Source organism: Chionomys nivalis, chromosome 2, assembly GCF_950005125.1.
Source record: "Chionomys nivalis chromosome 2, mChiNiv1.1, whole genome shotgun sequence".
NCBI lineage: Eukaryota > Metazoa > Chordata > Mammalia > Rodentia > Cricetidae > Chionomys > Chionomys nivalis.
Genome location: NC_080087.1, coordinates 52988919 through 53004438, shown reverse-complemented (window position 1 = coordinate 53004438; position 15520 = coordinate 52988919).

Below are 15520 nucleotides of genomic sequence, written 5' to 3'. Positions count from 1 at the left end.
GGAATATTGCAGATATTGCAGATCAGAAAATGTCCCTAGTGTAGCGACCAATGGACTTGGGGCCGTAACTCCGATAGGCCTGATCTTATGTCACAAACACATTGAAACAGAGGTTTTTGGGTTTTGTTTGGTTTGGTTGTTTTCCATCTAGTTGAGGATAAAGAAAGTCAGAGGTGCGTGTTTCTGCTGACCTAGAAGAAAGCAAATACCCTTGTTGAGCTGTTCTTTTATGGGTTACAGTGCCTACTGAAAACTCACAGGTAGGAATCAGCGAGAAAGCAAGTTCTCAGTCTACTGACACGAGAAAACACATTCCCCAGTTAGTAAGTTTGTGAGAAGACCCCAAAGATAATCAAGAGCAGAGCATCTCATTCTAATATCTGAGACCCTGAGCTATGCCAGCTATGCCAGGCCAGGACATGCCATGCCATGCCAAAGCTTTATCTGATAAAGACCATGAAACAGAAAATTTATGGGAATTTGAAAGCTACTAAGATTGTGGAAATTTGGGTGTGGCAATAGAGACTTAGATATAGGCCATACTGTAACTTTTGGTTTGTCTATTGATATTTGCAAATGAGTTATTATTTCAAGTGTTATTTTCAAGAAGAATAAAATATATATATTTATCTGCAAATGTTTGATGGGAGTATATTATTCATTTTTCTTCTTTATTAAATAGTATTTTGAGAACTTGATAGATATTTATTTAATTAAATCAGTTTGGACTTATATAAATTTTCTTCATTACATATGTAATTTTAAGAGCATCCAGTTATTTTCTGAACTCTATAATTGTTTGTCCTATCTCTTACCAGTATCTGCAATCCTTTCCTTGAAGACAGAATTATGCTTTGAAGATTTGGCAAGAAATTTATCAAACAAAAAATTTATGAAAATAAAAATGTACACTGGTCAATAAGAAACAGAAGCCTGGGAAGTCCTTTGATGCTTGTCTCCCTCCAGTCTGCTTTTCTGTCTAGTCACTAATGTCTTATCAGGTACAGGAAGCCCTACTTGAGGTGAGGATGGCAATGATGCAAAACAGAGCTCTTCACCAATCCACAAGTAGCAGGCAGCATGACAGAAACTCAACCTTTGATCTCCTCAAGTGCTGAGATATCTGAGTGCTTTGGTACAAATTCATTAGCTACCCATATAACATCATTTAGACAACAGTTGCACTGGTCTCTCTCTCTCTCTCTCTCTCTCTCTCTCTCTCTCTCTCTCTCTCCTCTCTCTCTCTCTCTCTCTCTCTCTCTCTCTCTCTCTCTTCCTTAATTATATATTTTGTGTGCTTGGATTTTATAGAGACAGTCCTAGTCGTCCTTGCATCTGCTACCTTTGTAAACCAAGTTGGACTTGAATTTACAGAAATCTGCCTGCCTCTGCATCCTGAGTACTAGGATTAAACCACCACTGCCCAGCCTGCACTGGTATCTTTAAATGATGTTAAAAGTGTAAAAGGATGCCATTTATTTAAAAACAAGCAAGGAGGAGAGCATGAGAGGGTTTGTAGGAAAGAAAAAAGGGCAATAATATAACTATATGAAATATCAAAATATAAAAGGAATAATTTTTTTAAATGTACGGTCTCATTAATATGTGAAATCTAAAAATGGTAAAATACAGACGCAGGGGAAAGAAAGCAGGGAAAATCACAATAAGCCAATAGAATATACAAAGTTATGTGAATAAGTCTAGAGCCTCTACCTATATACATAATGATATATAATATACTGGAATTTGCTATGACAGCGTTCAGAGTTCAGGTGTTCTTCATGAACCACCCCCCCTCTCTCTGTCTCTCTCTCTCTGTCTGTCTCTCTCTCTCTCTCTCTCTCTCTCTCTCTCTCTCTCTCTCTCTCTCTCTCTCACACACACACACACACACACACATACACACACGAGGTAATGTTTCAAGATAAGAACTTGAACTTGCTCACTTCATGATTATATGAAGGTATATATCAAAGCACTCTGTTGTTCACCTATAAAACAATTTTATAACAAATATTAGGCAAGGAAATAGGTATCCACTTTCCCTTAGACTAACCAGCTGTTGGTTGTGTATAGTTTCTGACCCCTTCCTGTGCCGTCTTCTCTAAATGTGTCTTTTTAGAGTATGGGCCTCCTGAATCACTGTCTGACATCATGCATAGAGTCAAGCTTCAAATTTCCAAAGACTGCCAGGCAAAAATATCTACCAGTTTTGTAAGAATTCTTTCCTGTTTACAAATTAGTTTCATTTGCTGTCAGATTCATGATTATATTTCAGGCTTTAAATGTAAAGGTAATTTCCATATGAATGAATCACTCACTCATTAAAACAACACAGGGATCAAGTATGATGGATATCATTCCAGAAATAAGGAGACAGAGACAGGAGGATTACTGTAAGTGTAAGGACAGTCTAGTGAACAAGTAAGCTCCAACCAGATACTGAGTAAATTCTACCTCTTCAAAAACTGGCTTTAGATCAATTTGTTCATGAAAAAAATTATAGGCAAAATTCAAAGTAAGATTTTGGTTCAAGAGAAAAATCTCAGGATATGATACAGATAACTGTCGTTTCTGAAGAACCTCTGTGGTCCTGGGAACACTGCTGCCAGTCTGATCCCAGTGTGTAAACTACATCCTTCATCCCAAGCTCTAATTACTGTGAAAGGCTGCTAGCTGTCTGCCCCCTTTCCCCGCTGTATTGATGAGGAGGTTATCCATAACTGGAGACCTGCTCTTCCACAAGTTCCTATTTTAAAAAAAAGAAAGAAAAGAAGCAGAGAAAATGTCCTTGCTGAAGTTTGTGCAATCCTGAAAACTAGAATTTTACAGCTTAAAAATTTGTCAAGTTATGAAACAAGGTAAAAGAAACCAAACTCAATGAGGCAAACAGCCATTAAAAATTAATTTTCTGCTCAATATTCTTAGCCATTAGAGAAATAGAAATCAAAACTGCATTGAGATTTCAGCTCATTTCAGTCAGACTAGCTGTTATCAGAAGATAACAGATGCTGCTGGGGTTATAGAGGTAAAGAAAAGTTCATTCTCCTTTATAGTAGCAATTTAAATTAACACACCTGCTATGGAAATTGGCACAATGGTCCCTCTATCACATCATTCAGCCATATCATTCCTGGGTTGTCTTACAAAGTAAATGAAGGCAGTGTGCAAAGGTAGTGTCTGCATCCCATGTTTATTGTGGCACTATGTATAAAACCAAGATATGGAGAAAGACAAGGTAACCATAAACAGATGAGTCAATAAAGAAGACCTACACACTAAAAAAAAAATGGAATTAATGCATTTACAAAAAAAATTATAAGGAACACATGGAGGACATCTGGTTAAGCAAAATAAGCTAGACATTTAAAAAAAAAAAAAGACAAGAATCATGTGTTATACAGAAACCAAGCATTAAAACTAAGGATTGGAAGTATGGCTCTGCGGTAGACTCCTTGCCTGGCATGGGCCAGACACTAGGTTCCATTCCTTGAGACTGAAAAGATAAAACAAAAGCAAAAATTTAAAATTACTGGAAGATAGAAAAGAGCCTATTAAAGAAGGGAGCCCAGAGAACAGAAGGAAAGAGGGGACGTGAAAGGACAGAAAGGAAGGTGACCATGATAAAAGTATACATAGTAGCGGCCACTTGGAAATATCACAACAAAACCCATTAATTTGTAAAACTATAATGTACTATAATTAAATTCTAAAGTACATTTCATCAGGCAAATACTGACATATATGCAGCCTTCATGTAGCACCAAGAACAGTGTCCTGGCTGTGTAGGGCTGGTCAAAGGCTGCACTTATTTTATGAAACAGTCCTAGCAAACACAGATGACTGTGATCTTGTCTTTCTCTCTAAGCCTCCTCTAGCATTTTTTTTTTTAGACAGTTGAGTTGTTTTTCTCTCTCAAAACCGCTGTTGGCCTTCATTTCTTTATTTCTCCCATCCAGAACACCCTTCATCTTTCTACATTGTTATTCCAAAGTTTTTATCCTTACTTTTCAATTCAAATTCCATTAAGCTTTCCAGCCTGTACTGCACCCCTGCCTCCAGCTGCTGCTTAGCCCCTCAGTGGTTCCAATTGGCCCAACTGGCAACTTCTGACACCATGATGAGCACAGTCATTTGTGTCTACCCTGGACCAGCTACTGTGCCACGTGTTGGAGCTTGAAATGCTGAAGGTATTAGAAAGGATGAGACAACATCTACTGTTCAAGCACTTGGAGAAGATGAAAGAAGTATCAATGTATTCAGCAAGTGTGGGCCACAGCAACTCTGAAAGCCTTGGTATAAACTAGACTCATTTTTGTCCTTCATTGGGAAAATATTTACCAAAGACATATATGATGACCTCTGACAAGCAAACTTAGTGATAAACATGGCAGTTAGAAAGGAATCGTGTCAATATCTAAAAGCTGTGTAAGGCTGGGAACTCAGTCACATAATTTTGTGGCTCTACTTGCCCCCCAGTACACATGGCTTCATCCTATTGAAAGTGAAAGCTGCAGGGTGGGGGTGGGTGGGAGAAAGAACTGGTTCTCAGTCCAACCGAGTCATTTGCCAGCTGATTTCTCTGTACCTGAATTCCCTCATCAGTGAAGTGGGAGAGGGGATGTACTTGCATCGGAGGGTGTTGAGACGAAGCATATGAAACACCCTACCTAGTATCTAGCATGTAGCCGGAAGTCAGTGTTCACACATTTTTATATCCTCTAAAATATCTGTAATGCAAGTGGCTAGCATTAGTCTAATGATAACTAAGGATTTCACTGTTTCTCATGACTGAGAGGCCAGTTGTCCACTACAGGTAAACCTTGTTATCCCAGTAATTTTGCTAATAGCCTAGCCTTCTCTTTTTCAAACATATTCTGGTTTTTATGAGTTATGCAGCTGCTCTAGCTACAGAAACTGCTTTACCACTTCAAAGAGCAGAATGTAAGAGGAAGAAAGCATGGGTAGTGCTCCAGTCCAGCTTTGATGCTCACTAGCCATGTGACCTGGCCAGTCTCTGAACTTGGCTGATCAGTAAATGTCAGGTCATTTGGGTTGATGTACCAAAACCACCATGGACAAGGTGGCTGGGTAAACAATAGAGATTTTATGTCTTTTTAAATTAGTTCTAGAATCTCAGTAGTCCAAAATGAATCTGGTGGTAGATATGTTTGCTGGGGCTGAATATGAACGTGCTGGCAGATGTGTGTGATGGTGGTGACATCCTGATTTCTGCTTCAACATGATGCCTTCAAACTGTATCCTCCATGGTGGAAAGGGTGTGTGATCCGATGGGGTCTCCTTAAGAGCACAGGAAACCCATTTGAAAGGGTCCCTCTCACATCGCCTAATCAAGCCCCAAAGTCTCTCACTTCCAATTGCCCTCACCCAGGAGGCTACTTTGCAACATGTGAATGTGAGAATACATACACCTGCCTGCAGCCACAAAGCTTGCTTGAGGATAAGATAGGGTGATTGTTACTAGGGAATTTGGGGTTCCCTTTTGGATACTTAGTCTCATTAAGGAAATAATTTAAAAACGTATTCAGAGGAAGTTCAAGGACAATTTTATCAGAGTTTAAGGGACAAAGAGCATAGCATAGCGAGCTATAACTCTCTGCAGATGTTGGGAGAAAGGAAACGAAGAGAAAGAGAAGCTCGTGTCTTTTTGAGTCAGTATTCAGGAAAGCTGGCATGTTCGGCAACGGGAGCCAGCAAACAGCTATGCGCGGGACATAGAGGAGGCTGTCAGAGAAGAAGTGGGACAGCCCAGAATTTCAAAGAAATCACAATATTGCTTTTGTTCAGTACCTGAACAAGAGTTAAAGGTGAGGGAAAGGAAACCATGCCTGGTGACCATACTGGTCACCTTTCTGTTGCTGTGTTGAATACCATGATCACAACCAAGTATCGAACAGTGGTTCTCAACCTGTGGGTCACAATCCCCCTGCAGGTCACATAGCAGACACCCTGCATAGCAGATATTTACATTATCATTAATAACAGTAACAGAATTACAGCTGTGATGCAGCAATGAGTAATTTTATGATGGGTGGGGGTCAGTACAACATGAAGAACTGTGTTAGAGGATCGCAGCATTGGGAAGGTTGAGAACCACTGGTACAGAAGGAAGGGTTTATTTGAGTTTGTTATCCCAGAAGGAAGAGTCCATAATAGTAATAGGGAATCATGGTGGCTGGTGGCAGGCCACCCTGAATGAAATACTTCCTCCAGAAAGGCTGTATCACCTCCCTAACAGCTCCACCAACTGGGCACCAAGTAGTCAATTACCTGAGCCTATGGGTGGGGCATCTCTTATTTAAACCACCATAGTATAGGGTCACAGATCTGATTTGAGAGAGCACCCTATTCCAGGCTCTAGTGTCCCAGGATGAGGAATCAAACCAGAGATATCTGGTTAGAAATAGAAATCAAGACAGTTTATTAAGGAAGGAGATGTTAGGATTTTTGCATTGATTGAAGGGCCAAGGAATGCCACACATACCACACTGTGCAACAGATTTTACCCAAAAGCTTCCCTGGGCAAAAAAAAAAAAAAAAAAAAAGCTTCCCTGGGTTTGGGAGGCTGTGCATAAAAGGCCTCCTCTGAGCAACAATGAAAAAAGAGGCAGCCATGATGGCATGGGCTCTTGTTAAGGGTAATAGCACAAGCATAGAGGGAGAATCTGCTACCTGTGGTGACATGGCTACTGGCGCCAAGTTACTAAGAGAGGGAAGCAGAGAGTACTGGCTCTAGAATGTGGGTGCTTCTCAGTTTACCAACAGGAGAAGCATTCCAGAGCCTAGGAGCCAGCAGAGGAGGAACGCCTATAAAGCTCTGGACCACATAAAGCCCCGGTGAGGAAGGCCTTCCAGCATTTCCCTTCCAACTGGCTCTTTCATAGGTTAATCTTGATTTCCTGGCCCTACTCTCTTGCCACACGATAATGCCAAGCTACTTCACGAAGACGCAGGCCCTGGTACAGAGGACTGCACACACAGATGTGTGTACCGGGCATGTGTGAAAAGCAGACAAATCCAATACAGGCTTTTCCGAGGTGCTGCCTATTCAGGGAGAGGCCGGCCACCCTCTCTGCCAGGCCGGCTTCTGATAGCAGGAAGGTAAAGAGCCCTTCTGGGGCATCCCCAGAGTACTTGGCAGAGAGAAGGACCCTATGGCTCCTGATTACAGTTCTTGGCTATAATCAGCCAATTACACCCTTTTATGTTCTCTTTGACTGCGTCTGAAAGGGCCAGGGGTATCTAGATACCTAAGAGCTACTTTAGCCTGGAGGTAAGCTGCTAAAAATAGTCCCGCCATCTGTGGGCGGGTTTCCAGGAAATGCTCTACTTTTGAGCAGTGAGGGCTTCTGATAATCAAGCTCTTGTCTCAATCACTTGACCACGTGGATTTTGGAGAGCCCAGGGCTTGGGTTGTGTTTGTACCAAGTGCAACAAAAGCACGAGATCTTAAAGGAATAGAGACAATTAAAGTAGACTTGAAGATGAATCCTGGGTGTGCGAGGGTGACTTTAAATCAAGTTAAAATTTGGGAACTGATCTTGGGAACCACTGCCACACCACGACTGCAAATAACCATGCTTTCCTATGAGAGGGTTTGTTTCAAGATTCCTTACCCTTAAAGGGGATGTGTGCTATTTCACCCCTGAAGCTGGAGATGCAGGGGATCCATGTTTTATTTTTTCGTAAAACTGAAAGGTAAATCTGGGGGAAGTTTCTTCAGCAGAGAGATGAGTACCCTTGACTACCTTCTGCAGAATGTCAGCATAGAAGTCAGCTCTGGAATTTTTGTGTTTTTTACAAAGGGCACAGACAAAGGCTGCTTAGGATGAGTTTTCACTGTCAGAAAATTTGAATCTGGCATTTTCCTTGAGTCTAAATGTTATTAATAAGTGGTGAATATAATTTAATACCACTGCTATTTTTTAATTTAAATTGGAGTCAGTTATTAAAAGGTCAAACATTACCAATGCTTCTTAGAGAAGGATACTATAGAGATGAAATTCAGTGTACACATCTTCTAAAATTTAGTACCTAACTGTAGTTAGCATTAAGGAATAATGGATTAAAATCCAAAACTAGGTTACTAATTTCCTTTGAACTTCATTGGAATAAATGAAAATATAGCTTTGCCTAGCACTAAGGATATAATTATTCACCTACTAGACACATAAGTGAGGTGTGTCTGTGTGTGTGTGTGTGTTTTAATCTAATTGAACTACTAATGCAAGATTCACTAAAGACATCGTGTGTGTGTGTGTGTGTGTGTGTGTGTTTTAATCTAATTGAACTATTAATACAAGATTCACTAAAGACATTTTGGAAAGGTTTTTTTTTTCCATGCTTCACTTTTGACAAAACAAATTGTGAATTTAATTAAGGGCATACTTATGAAAGTAAATCTATAGCAAATGTTTTGTCATGAAGAAATAAACACCTTTACATGCAGTAGACAGGACTATTTTGAAGAGGGAATTGATTCCACTTGTGCTTCAGCTTTGGTCCAGATTGTTTATTTCTCTAAAGACAGGGGTGGGATCCTGACAAAACCCTTTCAGTGGGATGTTAATGAATCGCTTGTGGTCAGGTTCACAGACAAAAGCCCTTTATTGGCCTGAGCTGGGTCAGGTTTCCAGACTTTCTCTATCCTTTCTCATTTCATGAAGACAAAACAAGGCAGAGGTGGGGTTTTTCCAGGCCACACAGCACTGCAAGGTTTCTGAGTAGGGGCCTGCAATCAAGAAAGTTGCTTCAAGACTCAATCTGCTTCCTGGTCACCACGACTCTTGTGACACCTGAGTCCAATCTTTATTTGTTTAAGCACATCACTCTCGCCTCATTTTAATGTCCTACTGTAGCAGAAAAACCAAGTCATCCAGTGCTGGGCCTCAGAACTGGTATCTTTATATTGTAGCTCTGACCTCAGGAGCCACATGACAGGCCACATCCTCCAATCTTCATTTCTGGAGAGTTGATGTGCCTATGGAAGAGGTCCTTTTCTAGTGATTATTATGTCTACGGTTGCCCCTACTGTGTGTGCGCACACACATGCATTTTAGACAGAGCTGGCATGTTATTAAAGTGGATGCCGAATGACTAAAGGTCAGATGTCAAGCATTCGGCTGAGTCTCCTGTCTTCTTTTTACATCTATTGCCACCCCCCAGAAAACTGAAACGTGATTGCTCAAGTCGTTTGCATGTTGTTAAAGTATGATATTGAGCTTGACGTACTAGGGAAGTGTTGCAAAGAAACCTAGGAGAAATTAAAAAATTCTTTCACATAATTACTTCTTAAATAAGATTGAGTTTTTTCTTTCATTCTTTACAGAAATAATTCACTTAGCAATAATAAAACTTTACATATATATAAGCAGCGGCATGCACGTATATAAATGCATAAAGCAGCATATCTCGCACCATCCTATAATTTCATGAAATTACTTTTTAAATGTTTGAAGTAGGAATATGGCCCCAAATCATTCTGAGATGACAAAACACCGCTGTGGAAGGGATCCCAGCAGCCAAGCTTGTTGTGACTTTAATTTTGTATTTTAAGTTATTGCAAAAAGAAAAAAGAAAAGAAAAGAAAGAGAGGGGGAGAAAGGGAGAAAGAAAGGAATGAAGGAAGGAAGGAGGAAGGAAGGAAGGAAGGAAGGAAGGAAGGAAGGAAGGAAGGAAGGAAGGAAGGAAGAGAGAGATCCAGACACTAATATTCACACATTTTACAAATCAGTCTAAAACCCTCAGTTGGATCCACAGTTCTTCTGAAGGAGGTGGTAGCCAGGCTCCAGAGCCCGAGCTAGCCTCTTACACCCCTGACACTGCCTGTGCTTCTGCAGATGTGTGTCTGTAAAATACAAATAGACCGCTGCAAACAGAAAACATGATCAAAAGTCACTTCCTCCCACATCTGGCCCTAAAAGCCAGGGAATGTGTCAGCTTGTGACTAAGCTGCATTAAATATTGCATTCCTAAGGAAAAGACAATAAAAACAAATAACAAAAATCACCAGAACAGCCATGGCTGACAGAAAGGGGTTGTAGCTTCCTTTAATCTTCTTCTCTTCATATGTCTTTTACCAAAAACATTTAAGATTGAAACAGTCCTAGGTGATTCTTAATCCCAGCTGTCATTTTGAGAGCATTCCAAAGCATCAAGACTGTGGAGGGACACTTCTGGGTGTGTCATGGGACATGTGCAGAGAGGATTACGAGAGAAGGGAAGACTCATCTAAGCAACATGGGCACAAAGAATAAAAGAGGTTGAAGGAGAAAGCCAGGGAATACCAGCATTTATTTTCTCTGCTTCCTGCTCAGTTATGATGTGAACAGCAATCCTTTTCCATGTTCTCGCAATGTTTTGCCCAAGCATCCAGTACCAAGCAACCATGAACTGACCTATCTGAAATAGCAAGATTTAATAATTCTCCCTTAAGTTATCAATCATTTTGTCATAGTGATGAAAAAAATCACTAGTATATTCTGTCTCAAATCTTATAAAATTCAGAATCAATTGGGCCACCCAAGCCTTCCCTAATCCAACATTGTGTTTTCCATTACAACTCTGAATCTCTCCATTCCTTCACCAACAGATGTTCTTGACTTCAAAGACTATTCTCTACTAGTCCATGATTTCAAACCATCTCATCTGGCAGATGTAACCTTTTTGAACCTTTCTCATTCTCACAGTTGTTTTTGTGTAGAGAACTGGAGAGATCCTCTCCAGCTGATGCACTCTTACCTTGAATGTCAGGCACAACTGCAATCGTCACTATGGAATCCCTGTCTCTTTCCTCTGGTTGTCTCCTGAATCTTATCTTATTATTCATTTGATCTTTTATATTTAATCTTTGTATTAGTCATTTTGTTTTCCATGGGGTCAAGTTTCCTTTCCAAATTCGTCTTTAAAGTCTTTGAAAGATTGACTGTTTTGGGAGAATTGTTCATGCAGCCAAACCACTGAGCCAATAAAGCCACCTTAAATTCAAGGACAGAGGCAACAATTGGCTGACCGGGATTAGCCCTGGAGTTCTTGGAGGACTGAGGAGGTCTTCTAGAGAGGACAGGAAGAGAGAAGAGAGGGTTTCCAGAGTTGGCAGTTCAGGAAAAACCAAGGAGAGAGGACCTTTGCTGTCAACTCTTTGCTGTCTTTGGATGTATGAGGTCTTTATCTCAATTTCTGCCTCCTGAGTTTTTATTACACCAGAACAATTTAGATATTCTTTACAACTGACTCCAAATGCTGCCTTTGTCTACTGTCAGTTGCCCAACACTTGCTTAGAGCTTGCAAAGTGACACAAAAACAAATGTAAAATTTCTTAATCTTCTCTTGATATTCAAAATTAAGTTGCCCACCAACTTCAATATTTTTTTGTTTTCTGCCTACAATTGCTACTGCATAAAATATACTCACTCAGTAAAGTATGAGATGCATAGAAATTCACAATCCTTTCATTATTTATTCTTAGATGTCAACAGTCTTCCATGAGCTTTAGAAAAAACAATGGTCAATGATAAGCAGATGTATTAAAGTACCATTAATTTGGTTAACATATCAACTAGAATGCCAGCTTTTAGGCAGAGCATTTATGATAATCATTTAAATACCAAACATTTGAGCAGCTCTACTTTCCGTTGCTCTCTGGGTAGCCAGTGTTTTATTTTTAAGATTATATCATATTGTTGAAGAGATGGCTCAGTGGTTAAGAGCACTTACTGCTCTTGCAGTGCCAAAAACCACATTGTGGTTCATAACCACAATGGTTTCAGGGGATCCGACATCCTCTTCTGACTTTTTAGGGCACCTAGCACACCCATAATGTACATAGATATATGAAGACATAACCCTCATATGCATAAAATGAAATAAATATGTAAAAAATAAAGTTTATATCATAGCCAAAATATCTTTCCTTGTGATTCAAAACTAAAATGTACTTTCAAAATTTTACATCACTAATTTTTAGTGATATAAAGGTAAAATGAAACTTCAAAGGTTTTGAGAAGGATGTTAGGTTAGATATGCCTGTTAGACTTAATAGTATAGAATGAATTTTAATTGGTCTTAATAGTAAACCTGGAGACAGATATTAAGGGAAGAAAGCTGAAAGATCAGAGAAGCAGAGCAGGCAACCACTAGAGAGTTCTTACTTCTACCAAAACTCAGACCAAAGGGGTGATGCTATCCCTACGAATCCTCAGACTGCATCCGTCTCTATGAATCATTAGACTGCATCTAAACTCATTTCCTCCTGCATTATACTCCTCTCTCAGTCCAGCCATATCACTGCTATCTCCACCTCCCTAGTGCTGGGATTAAAGACATGTGATTCCAAGTGCTAGAACCATCTTTGTGTGAGCTCTTTTTCTCTTTTAGACAGATGTATTCTCATATAGTCCAGGGTGGCCTTGAACTCACAGAGATCTGTGTCCCTTTGCCTCCTGAGTTCTGGGAGTAAAGATGTGTGTCACCACTGCTTGGCCTCTATGGCTAACTAGTGGCTTAACTTTATACTCTAATCTTTAGGCAAGCTTTATTTGTTAGATTACAAACAAAATATCACTGCAAAATCATTACAATTTAAGCCTAAGCTTTGTATTATTACATATTTCTCATGTAATAGGGGACAAGTTTTAAGGAAACCTCAAGCGTATCAAAGTGTGGGAATTAGTTCTATACATAGATTATGCTTGGATATAATTCGTTTTGTTTATTTATTAACTTTTATGACCTATGAGGGGAAAATAGAAAACTACAATGATAAATGAGAGAGGGTGAAAAATGCATGTAATTTTTCTGGCTTTTCCTCCAGTGAATTTCTAGTTGGACACCCAGGGCCTTTAAAATTGTCTTTCTCTGAAGTGTCTAATGAAGAGAATACCTCAGCTTCAATGGAGGGTCCTGACTCAAATTACCAGTTTTCCCAAACTCAGCTATGTTTATCCCTCTCCCCAAAGATGAAGGAAGAAGATATCTGCAGAATTTTTCCTTGGGGTTGGGGGTAGGGGACTAAAGATTCTCTTTGGATGGCTTTCTCAATGTTTCTTGATTGTCTTTACTTTCATGCTGATTTTTAATTATTTTGAAACTTACTTATCTTTATTTTATGTGTGTGGGTGTTTGACTACTTATATGTCTGTGGACCACATGCATCAGTGTGCACAGGCTGGGAAAAGGTACAGGATCCCCTTGGGAATGGAGTTTCAGACTGTCGTTAGCTGTCATCTGGATGCTGGGAATCAAACTGGGATCCTATTCAGATGAGCAGCCCTCGCTCTTAACTACTGAGCCATCTGTCCAGTCTCTCCAGCCCCGATGCACCCCCATTTTCTTCTTCTTTTTTTAAGAGTGGACTTTTGAAAATGAACTTTCACTGCCAAGTTCTCTTCCTTTGGACCCTGCAGGTGTGCTTGGAGATTTCTCTGCACATAAGTCTTGAGCCAAAGCTGGAGGACAGCGCTTGTGAGAAGGTCTTTCTGGCGAATCCCCAAGAGGAACTTAGTACCTGCACACCTCATCCTTGAGTTTGTAGGCACCCATATAGAGGCCTGAAATGTTAAACACTTCTGAGATGAACACTAGCTTCTGTGGAGAGAGAGAATTTCTAAATCCTACTACTTAGCATCCCACTAATCTTTCTCTTCTGATGTCACTGTCTGCAAACATCCTCCGCAGTTCACTGTGGTCCCTAAATCACCTAGAAAGGAGACAGACAGCAAATTTGTCCAGCTAGTGTATTAAGTTTCAATTTAAAAACTTGCTTCACTTAAGTGTTCTTATGAATACAGAACTCATGTATCAGAGGCATTTATTCTAGATAAGTTTCTTGAAACCATTTATCTTAAAATTAAATCACTTCTAGACAGCCATTAAGAGTCCTGGGCTGTTTGTTTAGCCGCTGACTACAATGGGGAGGGGGGAGGTGGATGTTTCTGCTAATTGTCTGATGCTATAATCTATCCAGAGGAGTCACCCTGAATCTGTGACTCTCCAATAAACTAGTGGTTTCACTCACGGTGGAGAGGACAATGCAGACAGCCGACTACGTCTGAGCTGAGTAGTCTCCCTGACAGATTCACAGAACTGATCTGCTGAGTGAGATCTGGAAGATTCCACTGGCAGGAAACCGTTCTATGCAGGATTGCTTCCCCGAGTCTGGCTCCAGTTTTCATTCAGCAAAACTGATATTCTTTAAGACACGTGTTGGTAAATGTTAGGGCAATCTTTTGACCTTGCAAAAACAAACAAATAAACAAACAAAGAGAAACCTGAATCCTTTTTTTCAGGATGAAGTTCGACTGAAATACACAGACAATTTGGGTTTTGTATTTTCGTTATTTTGATTTTTTTCTTAAATCGTGCTGTTGTTGTTTTGGCTTTTTAGAGTAGGCTCTCACTAATTACTAAGGTAGTATCAAATTCATTAAGTAACTGGAGCTGGCCTCAAGCAAGCAATCCTCCGGCCTCTACCTCTGGAGGACTGCTTGTGTGCCACCATGCCTGGCTTTGAGTTTCTTAGAGACATAAAATAAGAGGTGGAAACTTCCCTCTGAGGGAGTATAAAAGTCACAGATATATAAACCGGGGCTCAGTAATACTGTGTAACAGAATATGACATGCCTAAGGATCTTATGTCCTGGTTTGATTTCTATTGCTATGATGAAGCCCATGATAAAAAGCAACTTGGGAAGAGAAGGGATTTTTTGTTTTGTTTCTTCTTTTCTTTCTTTGTTTCTTTCTTTCTTTCTTTCTCTTGTTTTTTTTTTTTTTTTGCTTATGCATCCATGTCATAGTCCCTCATGGAAAGAATTTAGGGCAGGAACTCCAGCAGAAACCATGAAGGAGCACTGCTTTCTGGTTTGCTCCTAGGCTCACACTCATCTCCCAGAACCATCTGCCCATGAGTAGCACTGCTCATGATGCACAGAGTCCTCTTTCATCAATCAGAAATCAAAAAAATGTCCCCTGAGATATGCCCATAGTCCAGTCGGATGGAGAAAATTTATCATTTGAGGTTCCCTATTCCTAGGTATGTCTAGGTTTTTTTGTACCATATTAACAAAAGCTAGCCAACAGATTTTACTATGTCACTAATGTCAAGCAGTGATCAAAACATGAGTAGTTCCTTCCTTTGTGTAGAAATGACCTAGAGCTCCTGATTTTCTTGGATTACTTATTAGCTTCCCAACTCTCAAGTGAGTAATGGTTTTCTGCACAAAAATTTTTTACAAGAGCAAACTATGCAGGAATGAATGAAGGCCCACAAGATTTACCTATATATCTATATTTTTGGTCATTGTTCATAATTATGCCTTAAGCCAAATCCTTATTAACCCTTGAGTTGTTTATTTATCCAGTACAAAACTGGTCAGAACCCTGAAGTACTAGAACTGGGTCTTATTTTTCTTTTTTGGAGAGAGAAATCATGATAAACATTGCCTGAGATTGGACCTTATTCCTCTCTTTTGAAGGAAGAAATCATGGCAAACCTTGCCTGGGA